We start from the raw sequence: 14,378 nt of genomic DNA on the forward strand, positions 1-14,378 counted from the left end.
TATTTTGTAACAACCTGTATGGGAGAAGAATCTGAAAAAAATGGATATATGTATATGTATAACTGAACCACTTTGCTGTACACCTGAAACTAACACAACATTGATAATCAATTATACTTCAATTAATAAAATAAATTTTTTTTAATTAAAAAAATTTTTTAAAGAAAACAATTCAGGGTAGCCCATATTTCAACCCATGTATTTTTTTAATTCAGAGAAAGAGATATATAAGGACAACTCTTAGGCACCATGAGACAGCATTTACTTCCTCGCCTATTGTGATTTATGAAGGGACACGCACTGTGTTTAATAACAAGGACTTACCTTCTTAGACTTTTTCCTTAAGGTGTAACCTCTGTACCACCCTAAACAAACACAAAAGCGAAACAGTTAGTACAAGGAGACATCACAGCGTCCTAACAGCACCTTCCCGCTGTCAAGAACTCATTGTTTGCAGAACCAGGGAAGTCAGCCCGTAACAGAACTCAGTAATCCTAAGGCTTTGGAGAGATGCTATGGGGTCTCCTAAACAGCATCTTAAAACCACGCTTGAAGCCTGGCCAGGGGCCTCTTCACACAGACCTCCAGCTCCTTCACCTGTCGCACGCGGCCTTGAAGGCGCCAATGAGAACTGAAGAAGCACGGTTCCAGGAGGAGGAGTGGTCCTTTTGACCATCCGGCCCTAGGCAGGCTCCTGGAGTGCGCATTTTCGTATCTGTTCCTCCGCCAGATGGAGCGGGGTCACTGCCAAGTGCACATACCAGCATCCTCAGATCATCAAGAGCTGCTGCAAAACAGAAATCCTATTGAGAGCCGACTTCCTCCCTCTAAGGGATGGAGGGTGGCTTTGCCCTGGAGCAGCCACGATCGCACAAAGTGCTTCTGTGGCAAAGGCTGGACCCCCAGCAGGAAGCACCGGGCCCAGGAATATGGGTCCGCCTACCCCCTTGGGGTCTGGCCTAGATTCAAGTTCCCATTCCCTCATGTGGGGAGGACAAGCAAACAGAGCAGACAGACAGACGTGCTAGCACTGCTGGCAGGAATTAAATGCCAAATGGAAGAGACATTCAGTGCCGGACTGGACTGGACCACTCCCTTGTCCCCTCCACTTCAACTGAGGGCAGAAATCGTCCCTGCCAGTGCCCAGGGGACCACGGCCGGTCACCCACCTCCCAACAACTACGCCACGGCAGGACGTCCGGTGGATGTTTCCTTATCCCAAACACTCTGAAGCTGCTTTAGGCCACCTCACTCCAGAAAAGGAAATCAGAAGCTCGGACAAATTCCAACTCAGCCCCCCAGGAGCAAAAGGACGGAGATACTTGGGAAGTGCCAGTCGAGTCAACTCCCAGAGAACATCCAAGTATTGGGTTTTTATACAGTATGAAATAGTCAAACCTCGGAAACCTGGGATACATGAATGAAGGTGCCCAGAAACTGAAGACGGGCTTATATTGCACCAATGATCACACACCTCTAACAGAGCAATAATTTAACAACCAGAGGTGGAGAGGAACCAGAAAGTGACGGGGTTAAGATCCTCCCGGCACTATGAAGAGATGCTTTCTGAGCATTCAGAAAAGAAGCTGGAAATTGCTAGGAGCCTCGCAAAGGATTTGCTAAGACCTGGATACAACCAATGAACCCATTTCATTTCCTGACAAGGGAACTGCACAGATTGACTAGGGGGCACCGCAGACACAAAATGCCTAGATTTCCCTGCACGTTTGGAGGAGTACCTCCTGAGAGCCACGCACTGTCTCCTTCGCGGGTTTCTACCTGCCAAGGCCAGAATCAGCATCCACCCAGGGCCATGTTCACAGACAGTGAAATGGAAAAAGTTCAAAAGGCTGTATTCAATGTAACGGACTGTCCGCTATCCTGTTATTTTATCCTTCCCGTATTTTCAGTATTACTTGGCCCTTTCTCTTCTGAAACTGACATGGGATGAATGTCCTAGAACATCTAAGGAAATACTTCAACGTGGCAAGAAGAAGACAGAAACCAAGTCAAAAATAAGCAACGAAAAAAAAATAAAATAAAATAAATAAGCAACGTTTATAAACAATGTATAGAAGAAGGAACCTAAGAGACTTACACATGAATGAAGAGATGCTCACACTTATAATCAGATAAATCAAAATGTAAAACATAATGTTACTGCACGGTTATCATAGGGAGGGGGCCACACAGCCAGTGTGAGCGTGACCCTACTTATCCAGAGTATATAACCCCACACCCCGCGAGCAGCCGTGCACCCCAAAGACATCCCACATACCCATCCACACGCAGCGCGGCAGACACAGGAGGCCCATGGCAGCGTGATCTACGGGGGCAGAATGAGCGCCCAGAACTGGAGGGTGGTTAGCAAAACATGCAGGTGCACACAGAGCAGTGAGGGCCACGGACTAAATATATACACACAACAGGACTGCGTCTTGGAGCACAGTGCTGAGTAAGAAGGTGAGAAACAGAATGAGGGTCTCCCCCGGTGGCGCAGCGGTTAAGAATCCGCCTGCCAATGCAGGGGACACAGGTTCAAGCCCTGGTCCAGGGGGATCTCACGGACTGCGGAGCAGCTAAGCCCGTGCGCCACAACTACTCTAGAGCCCGCAAGCCACAAATACTGAGCCCGTGCGCCACAACTACTGAGCCTGCGCTCTAGAGCCCACAAGCCACAAATACTGAGCCCACGTGCCACAACTACCGAAGCCCGTGCACCTAGAGCCTGTGCCCCACAAGAGGAGCCACCGCAATGAGAAGCCCGCGCACCGCAACAAAGAGTAGCCCCTACTCGCCACAACTAGAGAAAGCCCGCGCGCAGCAACGAAGACCCAACGCAGCCAAAAATAAATAATTTTTTTAAAAGAAGGAAACAGAATGAGAGCTACAACCACATTTATATACATGACCTAGAGGGGTGGGACAGGGAGGATGGGAGGGAAGCTCGAGAGGGAGGGGATATGGGGACGTGTGTATGCAGATGGCTGATTCACTTTGTTGTGCAACAGAAACTAACACGGTTTTGTGAAGTAATTATACTCCAATAAAGAGCTATTAAAAATATTTATATATATATATATATATATATATATATATATATATATATATATATATATACACACACATATATATATACACACACCAACCAGTACAGGCCAAGAGAAAAATTCACTTCAAACACAGCAGAAGGGTTTTCCAGAAGAAGGAAGAGAAGAAAGAGTTGAGCTACCAGGATAAAAAGATAAGGGGTCCTTTGATTTTACTTTATGGTAACAGACGGTGGTTTCTTTTTTAATGGCCTCTTCCTAAGCAAAAGGAACACCTAGGCTTTCCCTTCCCAAGAATTTCTGCGTCTGTTATTCCTTCCACCAACTAAGAACCCAGACTATGTGCCAGAGGCCACACTAGGCAGAGCAAATGTAGAAATATCAATAGATTAGACCCAATTTCTGCCCTCCAAGGGCTCACACACCAGAAGATTCCCCTACGACAAGCAGGGCTCAAACCACCACCAAGGGCAGAGATTTGAGCATGAAGGAGAGAGGACATCCCTGCAGAGGCTTCATGCAGGGAAGTGGGGGGACCTAGAAGGATGATGAGTGGCTGCTGCTTTGGAGGGGCAGGCCAGTGGGAATGCAGCTATAGGAGCAGAAAGGTGCGTGGCTCATTGAATTAACAGGCTGATTCACTCCTCCCAGGCAGGGCTCAACCAACCTGCTCCAAACAAGAGACACCCGCCCCCCAACGGCAAGTATAGGTCAGACGTAGTCCTGAAACTCAGGGAGGGCCCCGTCCAGCCCAGGAAAACGGCAGCCAGGTCAGTGGGTACACTGGAGCGTTCCCAACAGGACAGGAGCACACACACTCAAGTCCAGGGCTGGAACCAGCTGAGGACAGGACCAGGCAGAACAAAGCAGGCGCAAGGGAGTCGGAAGGGAGCTTCTGCCCAGGGAGGTGTGCTTAGGCAGAGACTTCAAGGATGGCTAGTCAGATGGAGGAAGGAGGAGGGAGGCCCGGCAGAGCACAGGTGCAGAGGGGCGCTCACCAAGCATCTGAGAAGCCACCGGCAGCAAAGCTAGGACACGTGTGAGAAGAAGGCTGGGGGGACTTCCCTGGTGGCGCAGTGGATAAGACTCCGCGCTCCCAGTGCAGGGGGACCAGGTTCGATCCCTGGTCAGGGAACTAGATCCCACACACATGCCGCAACTAAGGAGCCGGCGCAACCAAATAAGTAAATAAATTATAAATATTAAAAAATAAAAGGCTGGGGCTCAGGTAGGACAGGAGGAAACTAGATCACTAAGGTCCTGGGTCCTGCTCACCTCACAAGTACCTGCCTGGATGGACAGCACAGTCACCTGTGTCAGGTGTACTGTGTCCTGCTCTGAGTACTGAACTACAAGACAGCCAAAGGCCGGATCTGACCAAACCACGCCCTAATGGACAGCATCTGCGTGCACACTGGGCGTTCTGGAGCTGTCCTGGGTACAATATTTTGCAGGCACCCGGGCCGGCGGCAGGGCGCAGACCCAGCCCAGAGGATGGAGGTTCTGGAAGCAACACAGGATGAGAAGCACAGCTGCGGTGCTCTTCCACTAGGCTGGGGCCAGGTGGCCAGTCACCTGGGACAAGGTGCAAAGGATGCCTGCTGGGTGGAGGCTGCACTGGAGGGCCTGGTGGTCTTCTGTGAAATGAGAGCCTTACCAACATGACTACTTTTTCCTGTTTGTTGTGGGCTGAACTGTGTTCTGCCCACCCCAAACAGATGTTGAAGTCCTAACTCCCTCCACCTGTGGGTGTACCCTTATCTAGAAATAGGGTCTTGGCAGATAATCAAGTTAAGATGAGGTCATTACAGTGGACCTAATCCAATACAGTGTCCTTATAAAAAGGAGGAATAGACAGTCAAAGTCAAGCGCAGGGAGGACGCCATGTGATCACACAGGCAGAATCTAGGGCGTTGCATCTACAAGGCAAGGAATGCCAGCGATGTCAGCAAACCACCAGAGCTTGGGGAGACCGTGGAACAGCTTACCCCTCTCAGCCCTGAGAAGCAACCAACCCTGCCGACACCTTGACCTTGGACTTATAGCCTCCAGAACTGTGAGGGAACACATTTCTGTTGTTTAAACTCCCCACTGTGTGGTACTTTGTTACAGTCGCCCCAAGAAACCCAGAGGCAGTCCTCTCAAGACCTTCAGTTGACAGATGCTGGTGGCAGGAAAAGGAATTAAGGTGCATTTTGGAAGAAAATAGATCATTATCACTTTGAAAATTTTGAATAAATTAAGTTCCAGTGTTGTGGTTTCATCAAAAGAATGCCTTCCTAATCTGGGTGCAATGCTGTCCTCTCACACAGGCACAGCATCCAGCCCGTGGAGATCCTTCTGGAAATGAGCAGGTGACAGGACTGGCATCTCCTTGGCTGGAGAGTCACTTAATCAACATCGGTGACCTGGGCTCACCTCTCCTGTCTGGTTGACCCTGGACACTGCTTAAAGGCAGAGGCATACCCCGAATGACCCCTCAAAGCTCAGTCCACCTCCCTGGTGACCGGAAAAGTTCTTTTCTTTGTTCTGTGCTCCAAGCCTCCATGAGCCTGAGACAGAAAAATTAACCATAACTTGCAGGTAAACGTGTTCTTTGAACCTTAATATAAGGAATAATCATCTAGAAATTATATTCTCCGGAGCAATCCCAGTAGTACCCTACCCTGAACAGGATCACATAGAAAGGGAAAGTTAAATGTGACAACCATAAATAAATTTTCTTAGGGGAAAAGTGGAAGGGGTGAGGAGAAAAGAAGAAGAGAATGCCAAACACTAATATAATCCATAAAATTTAAACAGAACAAGAGGAAAGAGCAGAAAAACAATTATTCCATTGTTATTTGATGATGATAAAGTCACCAAGTTTCCCAAAATCAAAACTACTTCCCCAAATGCATTTCTCTGATCGGATTCTGACTAAAACCAAAAAAGACAGCAGTTAAAGAAGGGGAAGTCGTTTTACGTTACAGGGTCTTTACAAAGACTGGAATATTTTTATCAGGACTTAGAAGACTGATGAGCCCGGAAACTAAGTCCTCACCGAAGAATCCTTTATCACGATGCTGGCCAAACAGTCAAATGCCTGCCACCAATTATTTTTTTTAGTTAAATGTACAGGGATCATCGACTCACCCAAGGATTCCCCTGTTTAAAGAGTGCATTCTTCTTACAAAGCGAAAAACAAGAAGTCGCAGCCCCTGCTACCCGGGGCTGCACAGGAAATTGTTATCTATTCAGGAATGACGTCATTGCCCAGTGTTTATTAACCAGGATTTCAAATGCAACTGACAGGGGGCAGAAATAAAAAAAGATGTAAGAGCACTCTTCCTTCAGATCTGAAAAGTGTCTGAGATGAGAGCTCTTGATCCTTAACCTCTAGTTAATTTCTCTATTTCCTCTCAGCCACTGGCCATATATATACCGGGAGCAGATAAGGCAATCCAACTGTCAACTGTAAAAACTGAAACCAGGCAGAAGGTGCCCATTACAGCTACTCATTCACATAAAGACCGTTTTTGCAGTATTACATCTGCTTCCAGGCATATGACACAAATGCTGATTTTTTTCCCCCCCAGTAGGACATTTCTTAGGGTAAAAGGTGCAAATGGAATGGAATTCCAAGCCAGCATGAGTCAGATGGGGAAGTGAGGGACATGGACGTGGACATGGGTATTTTAATGGGTTTGCGCTTCTCCAGGAACACGGGAGCAAGCTGCAGCTTGCCTGGTGCACAGAAGCTGAACGCTGCGTCACTCGCGTGCAGAGAGGATTCCAAAGACCGAGTCTGAAGATCAATTTGTGATTACTACGGGATGTGTGCAATTTCCTCTCCCTGTCACCCAACCTCCTACTTGGAAGGGTCTGGCTAAACCCAATCTGAAAGCAATTTTGCTGTTGGAATTATCAATTTTAATCAGTTCTCTTTTTTCCTATGTTATATGGAAGTCACCCCCTTTGAACAAGAAACAAAGCCACCAACACTCCTCTCACACATGTGAGGAGTCTAAAACTCAAGCCCGTTATTGCTCCTTTTCTGTGCAACGATAAACCACAGCATAAAACGAAAGGTGTCCCGTTTTAATGCTTTGCAAAACCCTAAATATGAAAACCAACTGTCTGAAAACCCAAGGACATCAGGAAACCACTGTCACCGACAGTATATTTATTGGATGATTACAACAATTGCTTTACTGGACCACATCCCACAAAGCTGTGACAATCTCTGTTCACCATTCAGAAAATGGGGTCACAGATTTTTTAAAAAGGAAATAAGAAATGACAATTTTGGTTCCTCTCAGGAAGCTGTTAACAAATCTACGTGAGAGCATAAAAAGTCTCACCATTCACATAAAACACCTCAAAACAATGAGCCTAACACTAAAATATCTTAAATGTATTTAAAAATGTTTTCCAAGTGGTCAGTTATTAACAGTCAAGATGGACATACATTTGCCAAAAAGGAAACAATGGGGTTTTTTTTCTTAACAATAAAACAACTATTTCAACAGAAAACTTGAGAGGTTAAAAGTTTAGCAATTTAGTTTTAAGTTCACCTTAAATTTAAAAAAAAAAAAAAAAACTGATTTAAATAACAGATAACCTCACCACTGCCCTTTCCCGACACAGCACCTATCATGCAAGAAAACCAACCATACACGCTTTCCTAACAGGGTAATGCTTTGCCCATTACGCACTGAAAAATGTACTAACTGCACAAAACTACAAACAGAAAGACACCAAAATAAATACGCACCTTCATACGTTTCCAGGATGTGCACGGTGTCTCCTATTTGTAAAGAAAGTTCATCCGCTCCCCTGGCATCATAGTTATAAAAAGCTGTTCGGAGGAAAAAGAGGTAAGAAGATATTAGTAAAGGTAACTATGCTGGATTGTTTCTGCCATTTTTAAGATTGAAGTATTCAGTCTTTGCCTGGATCATCCTCTCTGATACCCACAAAAGGAGGCTTTTTTTCAAGGGTCCTCAGTTTAAGAAGAAGAAATTCATAACTACTCATAACGCCAGAAAACCACAAGTGGTTTATTGTGGTAAAATACGTATGATGTGAAATTTGCCTTTTTAACTATTTTTAAGTGTACAATTCAGTGATGTTAGTTACATTCACAGCGTTGCTCTCCCATCACCACCATCAAGTTCCAGAACTTTTTCATCACTCCAAACAGAAACCCCATAACCATTAAGCAATCACTCCCTATCACTCCCTCCGCCAGCCCCTGATAACCTGTAACTCACCTTCTGTCTCTATGAATCTGACCACTCCAGCCACCCCGTTAATCATACAGTATTATCCTTTTGTGTCTGCTTCTTCCACTTAGCATAATGTTTTCAAGGTGTACGCACATCGTACCATGTATCAGAACCTCATTTCTTTTTATGGTGGAATAACGTTTATAACAGAAAGAAAACTAAAGCTCTTGTCAACAACATTTCAATTATCACTTCATATACTATCTTATGTTTCCATTAACAGACTTTTTCCATTAGATGACTTTTTCCTATCTGTAAATCAATGACACATGGACTGAATATTTTTTGAAAATCAAGCTGATTCTTTAAATTACTACATAGCCAATACTGCTATTAAGCAATCAAACAGGCAAAAAAATACGTCTAATATTAGGAAGCAATCCTTCAAACTGACAATATGCAACAAACGTCTGAAATCCCTGGGACTTCCCTGGTGGTCCAATGGGCAAGACTCCACGCTCCCACTGCAGGGGGCCGGGGTCCGATCCCTGGTCGGGGAACTAGATCCTACATGCCGGCAACTAAGAGTTTGCATGCCACAACTAAGAAGTCTGCATGCCGCAACAAAGATTCCGCATGCTGCAACTAAGACCCGGCGCAGTCAAAAATAAATAAATAATAAATTAATACATAGTTTTTTTAAAAAAAGCAGTTCTGTTCCTCCTAGCTAAGAACGTAAAAGTCATTCCATTAAATTCAGGTCGTACTTTTGCTCAAGCATGGAGATAAAGGCAACAATCACACTGCTTATGACTCCCAAATATTCAATTAGCTTACTCTCAATAAAAATAAATAAATACAGTGATGTTTTTCCTTCCTAGTGGATTCTCCCTAAAAAGACGTCAGACTTGAGGCAAAATTCATCGTAAACCTTTCATCAATCAGGATCAAACTCTCATCCGTCCATCCTGAACACCTTGTTGGACTAGGCTGTCTTTTACAGGCACCATTACTGTGTCCATTTCTGGAGTTCTCCCTGGTCACATCATGTGCAAACTTCTCCAGCAAGCATGGGGGGCCTCCATCATCTGACTGACTGCCTGGGTCTCCTTCCAACCACACACTCCTGGCCCCTGTCACTGCTTCTCCTTGAAAGAAAGAAGTCACACCTGTGTGGCACTCCTTATTCCTCCCCTGCCAAAGGGGTCTTCCCACCCGTGTCACCTCTTCCAGAGAGCCAAGTCCAAGCATGTTCAAACCCCTTCTACAAAAATACCCGGCAACACAGCACACTTCCTGTTGCCAGCTCCATAACCAAGCTACATTTGCGGTCTCTGGAAGCAGACAGAGTGGGCAGGGTACCACCTCTCCCCAGGGAGACCTGGGTGACCTCCAGCAAACACCCTACCTTCTGCATCTTCAGCTTCCCCATCTGTATAATAAGGAGACTGATATGTACCTCATAGGATGGTGTGTGTACTCTGTGTCTTAAAGAAAATAATGCTGGGACTTCCCTGGTGGTCCAGTGGTTAAGACTCTGCACTCACAATGCAGGGGGCCCGGGTTCGATCCCTGGTCAGGGAACTAGATTCCACATGCCGCAACTAAGATCCCGCATGTTGCAACCAAGACCCGGCGCAGCCAAATTAAAAAAAAAGAGAAATGGATCTGTTAATTTGATGCAATGTGTTGCCTGCAGCGAACGCTTAGTAAATTGTAAAAGCTCTTATTGTGTTTGAGGGTATTTTGTTTTTACTGCCACAAAGACTTAGCAGACTATCACATGTTCACAAAGGTGCTTTGTGTCCACCTAGAGGGGTGGGATACGGAGGGTGGGAGGGAGACACAAGAGGGAGGAGATATGGGGATATATGTTTATGTATAGTTGATTCACTTTGTTATACAGCAGAAACTAACACACCATTGTAAAGCAATTATACTCCAATAAAGATGTTAAAAAAATAAAATAAAACATCAATAACCATATACACATAGAAAATTCTATTTTCACAGTTATCTTCCTATATTTTCACCCATACTCATAAAATTTAAATGTCCTCAACTGACATAAATGGTTATTAGTAGTTATTAAGTTTATTTAGCATTTTATGGTGAATCTCTAACAAGAAATAATAGCATTAGATAAAGAAAGCTCAAAACATATGCCAGCCTCTCCCAGCCCAGCACCAGCACTTCCAAAGCCTTCAGGAACCATAAATGCATCTATCATCGCTCTTAACAGCATCCTTGCCAGCATGCCTGTTCTATTACAGATGTGGAAAAAATAAACACATCAAAAACAATACAAATAAAATAAAATGGACAAGTCCACCGTAAATACATTCAGGTCCATGTGAATTTGTAAGGCATACACGCAAAAACCTTTAAGTGGTGGCCCCTCCACCTCTGAAGCAGGCAGAGAAAAGCAGTTGTGAAAATCTCATACAAGAAAAGAGACATTTCAAATTTAACTATGAAATGAGGCTTTGAAGACCCATGATTTCACAGATGAAGGGAAAGGGAGCCTCCGAGGGTTTTTATGCCCTTGGCCCCAAATGACACAGCAGAGCCTGGACCACAACAATGGCTGCCCAGCCCCCAGCCTTAAGGATCCCACATTTAAATGCAAATTAAAAGACTCAACTGTACAAATTATTGGACAAGGAAGTGGGAGGGAGGAGGAAGTGTGGCAGATAGAAAAATGGCCCACAGAGACGTTCACATCCAAATCCCAGAACCTGTGAGGATGCTCCCTTACACAGCAAAGGGGGCCAGTGCAGACGTGATTGGGTTAAAGATCTTGACATGGGGGTGCTAATCCCGGGTTATCCAGGTGGGTCCAATGTAATCACAAGGTTCCACAAGAGACAACAGGAGTGTCAGAGTCAGCCAGAGATGTGACCACGGAAGCAAGGAAGGGGCCACACGCCAAGGAGTATTGGCAGCCTCTAGAAACGGGAATAGGCAAGGAAAGGACTCTCCCCAAGAGCCTCCAGAAGGAACAGAGCCCTGCCGAAACGCTGACTTCAGGACTTCTGACGTCCAGAACTGTAAGATTATAAATTTGTGTTGTTTTAAACCCCTAAGTTTGTAGTTTGTTATGGCAGCAATAGGAAACATATGCAGGAAGGAATGTGGAAAACAATTTAAAAGTGGTATTTTGTGGTTGATTTATTCACTGCTGAGCAGGGTTGCAAGCATCTGAACAAGTCTGAGGCTGAGGTTCCCCGATTCTTGGGTGATAGAAAAATGAGAACAATGCAGTCAATTTTTCTTAAATAAGCCCCAAAGTATTCAATGTAAAAGGCTATGCCTTATTCTGATCATGGGACCTTTCGAAGCTGCCCCTTTTTGGGGGTGGGGGGGTGAAAGCAGAGACGAGAAAGACCAGAGGCATCTTCTCCTTTACAAAGGATGACGATGACAGATGGCATCTGGCTTTAAAAATGTCTTTACTTGACAGAATCACAGAGATGGCGGCCTTTCTGCAGTTTGTCTTCTTTATCTCTCTGGTCTGTTAAGATGTGGGAACACCTCTTCAAGAGAACATGGTCATCGCGCCTTCATTCACATCTTTGGAGAGAGCAGCCTTCACCTCCCTCTGGCTGGTGGGTGAACCCTTCATCGATTCCTGCCCCTCAAAGCCATTTACCTTTCTTAATAGCCTGGCTTGAAATGGCGTCACTGGGTATAAATGCACCTTCAACATGAATTTCTCAATCCTGGACCGCAGAGTCCAGCATACAAGCTTGATGTGTTATTCATGTGAAAAGTGAAATGGGAGCTTCTTTCCCAGGATGGCATGTTGGGGGGGGGGGGGGGGGGCAGGGGGTAGCTTTTTTCTGGCAGAGCCGGCAGCAGCACAGAGTAAGGAAGCACATGGATCGTTTTTTCCCAAAATAAAAAATAAACACTCTGGTCTGTGCTTCACACAGCTTAGATGCATCAGAGAAAAGCCAAAGTCATCTCCTCTGCTCAGCCTCCGGTCACCCTAAAAACGGCTGCCCAGGAACGTAAGGAAAGAAGTGTGGCTCGTAAGTCATACAGGAGGGCTTCCATTTACACCAAGGTTATTAATAACACTGACGGTGACGATACTACAGACGAAGATGATGGTGGTGGTGGTGGTGAGGGTGATGGTGATGCTGGTAATGACAGTGGCTGACATTTACTGAGTATATTCCCTGGGCTAGCCAGTGGGCTAAAAGCTTCACATGTTCAGCTAATTCAACACTCACGACAGTCCTAGGAGGTGAAGATAAAATTTTTCCCACTTCCCTCATCAGGGTTTATAGCAGCTCAGAGTCGGCCCATACACGAGCAGCCAGTGGAGGGGCTATACAGGGCCAGAGGCCAGTCTGGATGAGAGGCCAGAATGCCAAAGCCCTGCAGGGTCTCTTCCTCAAACTTCGCCCTCTCTGGGCCTCACGTTGCCCTCCTGATGGCTTCCCACAAATCACAACATCCAGCCTGGATCCCTGACAGGCAAATGTGCCTGTGCACTCCTGAAGTCCACCAGGGTCTACAACATCATGGTAATGGATTTCTCATTCCTTACACAGAAGAACCCAAATTGAGGTAATTCCAGAAATGCAAGGTTGGCTTAACATCCAGAAAACAGATTAATGTAATTCACCACTTCAACAGAGTAAATGATAAAAAAGCATATGATCATCCCAATCGGTGCAGAAAAAGAATTCAATGAAATGTAACTCCTATTCAGGGAAAAACAAAAAAACCTACTTGACTACTCTGACATTGAGGGGTGGGGGGGGACACTACAGTCCCTCAGCCCATTTAACAGATGAAAACACAGAGGCCTCCAGAGGAGTCATGACTTGCTCAAGGAGGCACAGCAAATGACAGCAGCCCTGGGACCCTGGGGTGTCCCTTCCAGACTGTCAACACCACACCACTCTTCCTGACCCAAGCCTTCACCATCTCTCATTGAGATGAAAAATAATACTTCAGCTGCTTTCCTATATAAAATCTTCTCTCCATCACCAAAGTTACCTTCCTTAAATCTTACTCCAAAACACTACGTGGCTTCTCTTGGCTTCCTGAATAATGGCTCATTCTCCAGCCCAGCATTCAAAGCCCTGTGGGATCTGACTTCGGTCCACCTTTCCGATCTCGTCTCCGCCCCCCACTCCCCCTCCTTCAGCTCCCCTTCCCCCCACCCCAGGCCTATCACAAGCTGCTCCTGCCACTAGGAATGCCCCTCCCCCCACTCCCTCTGAAGACCCCACTTGTCTACAAGGGCTGCCTTTAACTTCACATCCTTTTCCAGATCCTTACTGAACTCTGACATCTTCCCCCGGACCAAAAAATGGTACACACACACCTGAATTAACTGCTTGCTTCCCAACTTTCCTATGAGCTCTGTGACACCGCAGGGCCTTGGAGGGTTACTTATCTATATCTGTCTCTTCCTCCAGACCCAACTCCTTGGGGAAAGTAAACATTTGTTAATCACTGGATTTTCCACAGTAGCTAACACCATACCTTGCAGGCATTCAACAAAAATTCACTGCATTTAACCAGACCACAAAGTATTCCTTCTTGTGAGGTTTGCAACAGAGTGAAAGCAAACACTGTATCATGTGTTCCTTTTCAAAATGATCTTGACCTCTGCAGACAGATCCAGGAGCCCGAGACTTATTCAATCAATAAGAACGAGAGACACAATATTAGCTTTCCCAGCTCTGCTTTGGGTTTCTTCCATCTAATGAGATAATCCACCATCGGCGCGCGGGTTCAAAGCCTCCTTAATGCACCAAAGGCATGGGCTTGACCACACATCACTTCTCAAAATCTGCTCAGCTCCCAGCTTCTCTCCCTATTCCACACACTGTCCCCCTGAAACATGATTTCAGGATTTCAAGTAGCAATTTAAAAGTTAATTAATTCTTTTAGAAAGTCAATTTGTGAAAATTAACGGCTCTGTGATCTCATTCCCTTTGTCTTGCCATCAGTGGGGAAGAAGTGTTCAACAGCAGGCATCTTCGCAGGGCTGGGGAAAATGCAGACCCTGTCCTTAAGGGGACGGAGCATGGACCCTGGCTGTGCCCCCCACAGGGCCTGCTTCTGAGGGGCTGTCTGTCTTGCTCTCCTTGAG

General features: G+C 45.8%; 1 protein-coding gene and 1 non-coding gene across 2 annotated transcripts in view; one reads left to right on the forward strand and one right to left on the reverse strand.

The window, feature by feature from the left end:
• The window catches only part of DOCK1 (dedicator of cytokinesis 1), a 474,607-nt gene extending 466,725 nt beyond the window's left edge, over nt 1–7,882 (reverse strand). The window contains exon 1 of the mRNA XM_065894212.1: nt 7,807–7,882. The gene's annotated coding sequence lies outside the window, so the exon portion shown is untranslated. The remainder of the gene's footprint in view (nt 1–7,806) is intronic.
• A 1,889-nt stretch (nt 7,883–9,771) lies between these two features.
• TRNAV-CAC (transfer RNA valine (anticodon CAC)) lies at nt 9,772–9,844 on the forward strand. Its single transcript has one exon. It is a non-coding gene; the product is annotated as a tRNA-Val (tRNA).
• The last annotated feature ends 4,534 nt before the right edge of the window (nt 9,845–14,378 follow it).

Source organism: Phocoena phocoena, chromosome 16 (assembly GCF_963924675.1).
Source record: "Phocoena phocoena chromosome 16, mPhoPho1.1, whole genome shotgun sequence".
NCBI lineage: Eukaryota > Metazoa > Chordata > Mammalia > Artiodactyla > Phocoenidae > Phocoena > Phocoena phocoena.